The sequence below is a fragment of the Egretta garzetta genome, unplaced genomic scaffold (assembly GCF_000687185.1).
Source record: "Egretta garzetta isolate BGI_Z169 unplaced genomic scaffold, ASM68718v1 scaffold498, whole genome shotgun sequence".
NCBI classification, from domain to species: domain Eukaryota; kingdom Metazoa; phylum Chordata; class Aves; order Pelecaniformes; family Ardeidae; genus Egretta; species Egretta garzetta.
Genome location: NW_009260494.1, coordinates 336,538 through 339,418, shown reverse-complemented (window position 1 = coordinate 339,418; position 2,881 = coordinate 336,538).

The following is a 2,881-nucleotide window of genomic DNA, read 5'->3' as shown; positions in this document are numbered from 1 at the left end:
CGGGACGGGGCAGGGGGGCTGTGCCCCCCGGGAGGTGATGGATCAGGCGAGGGGAGATGCTTCGGCCTGGATTTACTGGGGAGGTTTAATCTTTGGTTCTCTAATACCGGCTGCTGCAGCGATGCTTCCTCCCCCATCGCGCGGCCGTGTGGCTGTCGCCTGTCCCTCCCCACCCTTAAAATCATTAAAAATAGAGAGAACTGTAATACTTCCAGGGTCTTTTGATTTTGGAGCCAGTGTGTGGCCCCTTCTACCTGCTTGAAATGGTTGTAGAGGTTTTCCTTCCTCCCTGGAGGGTCTGGCATCTCCTTGGCAAGAGGCGCAGGCCAGGTAGGAAGCTCATTTTGAATTTCTCTGTGATTTTGTGTTCATGGACGTGCGTGTGTGAGCCTGGGCAATAACCTTCTCCCCTTCCCTCTGCATGGCAGAGTGGGGAGGTGGGGAACCGTAGCCGTGCCGGGGCACTGCTCCTCTTCGCCTTGGGAGATGGCGGAAGGAAGGAGGAAATGCAGTTCCCATTCCCCAAGCCGAGCAGTTGGGTTTCTGTACCACCCCAGCAGCAAAGGGCTGGCAGGCAGCACTGCACTTAAAAAAGAAGCAGAAGCCACTGGTTTGCTGTTGCAGAAAGGCAGATCTGCTCGTTGGGGTCTTGTCCCACGGAAGGCAGCAGTTGTCCTGCCCAGCCTGCAGCAGGAGTTGCGGTACCCAGAGGTAACTTGCCAGGGACGGGACTAGAATTAAACCCGGTATTTTCCCAACCCCCAGGTGACGATTCCTCTTCTCTACCTCACTTCACCTTCCTCTCTGCATCCTTTTTGTATTCCCCCCTTTCCTGAGCAGCTTTGGAAAGCCAGATCTTGCAGCGATGCTAAAAATGAACAAACTACGGGGGAAAGAGCGCGTTGTGAGCTGCAGGATGCTCGGCGAATGCCCTGCTAGCACTCCCATCTGCACAGCAAATCGGTCCAGCTTCTGCCTGCAATTGGAATCTGGACAGGGAGGTTTCTCTTGCCGTTTTGGGGAAGGGAGGAAGGTGGGCGACAAAGCTGCACGGTGGCTGCTGCCTGCACCCAAGGTGCCTGCCTGCAGTGCTGCCTGTTGCCTCCTGGCTTTGCTGGAGATGTGAATTGGGTTGGAAATACCATCTCAGACAGATGCCCCCAGAGTTACTTGGGGGTTGAATCACTTTTTACTTGCTCTCGAGCAACCTGCTCAGTCTTGGTGGCACTTGTGCCCGTGGAGCGGTGGCATTTTGGGGCGCGGGAAGACAAGAGACCTCTTTAATGCCCACGGAGGGCGAGGAGCCCTGCGAGCCCGGTTCCCCTGGCCAACATGTGCCGAAGGGAGCAAAGGAGTGACGAGTACCTCCAAACCAGCTTCCTGGTAGCCAGGGCTGTTAAACTCCAGAATATTAATCCAAGAGCAGTTCTGGAAGGACCCTGGGGCCTCCTAAAACCAGGAGGAACACAGCACTGGAGGATATACGGCGACACTAATGCTGTCCTGGCCCCAGCAGCGTGCTGGATACCTTTAATAGGCTGCACGTCTCTAACTACTGTGATTTCGAGAAAAGATCTTCATAAAACTTCCAAATGCCTGTGCCATCACCTGCTTCTCCATCACTCCAAGCATGGCATCTCCTGCACAGCCTTCCTGGAGCCGTCTGTGCCGCATGGGCTCGGGTCCACCCCCCCTGCCGCCGTGCTGGATGCATCCCACCTATCCCCAGGCTGGTTCTGGGTGGTGAAATGCTTTTGAGGAGCAGCTCTGTGGCTCCGATTTGGCTCCTCGCGACTCAGCGGGGCTGAGCTGAGGTCAGCACGGCTCAGGACGAGGAGGAAGAACAAGGGATAAAAATGATTTAATGTGACTTTCTGGGTTTCCTGGTGTTTGGAGGGAGCTGGGGACTGGAGTGGCATAAAGAAGGACTGATTTAGGAGCTGCTCTAGCTTGTCTTGTGCTGCGATGGCTCCCTCCGGAGCTACTTAAATAGCCCGTGCGTGGTAAGCATGGGGCTGGCGCTTCCACCTTCCCCGGGTGGTGGTGGGGATGTGTCCCCCAGTTCAGCCCAAGGACGTGTCCCAGCCCACACAGCCCCTCTGAGGGGCCCATTCAGTAGAAGTGGTCTCCTGCACCTCCTGTGCAGAAATGGGGCCTCGACGGTGGAAATAAAAGCATCCAGGTGAGCCCTGGGCCACCATTTAGGGAGAGGTTTCCTTTTAAACTCTGGCAATTATGTTCCTGGTGCTGTAAAATGGGGTGGGATTGGGGTGGGAGGAGGTAATGAAAAGGCTGGGTGACGCTTTCAGTACATTTAAAGAAAAATCTTCTCCCTGCTGCTTTTTCCCCAGGAGGGTCCCAGGCCGGGATGGTGGCGGGGCTGGAAGGGGCATCCCGGCCTCTTGCCGTGCGGCTGGTGAGGATGGGGTGAGTTGGTGCTGAGGTTTGGGCTCCGGCTTTGCTCGGCTTGGCTCCCCTGAAGCCGCAGCTCCAGCTGGTGGGCGCCCAAGTGGGCTTTGCAAGTTTATTCTGCTGGGTTTTGTGATTGTGGAAGATCCAGTGACCAAAATTGCTCCTTCCTCCTTGTCCTGCCCGAGCTTCTCCCAGTGGGCGAGACGTGGTCCTGGGGTGCAGTTGCAGGGGGTGACGGGGCTCCCAGCTGCATTTCTTCGTGCAGCACCCAGCACCGCGGTCCGGCCACCCCAGCTGGGGCTCGGGGGCTGCTGCAAAAATACACTCTCGGATTGTGCAGGTTTCCAAAATCAAACGTTACCCACATGTTTTCAGCGCTTTGGGAGGCCTTGTTTTCCCCAGGTCCCGTGGATCCGGCTGTCCGGGGGGGATGTCCTTGGGGCTGCCTCGGGGGGGGGGGGGGGGCAGG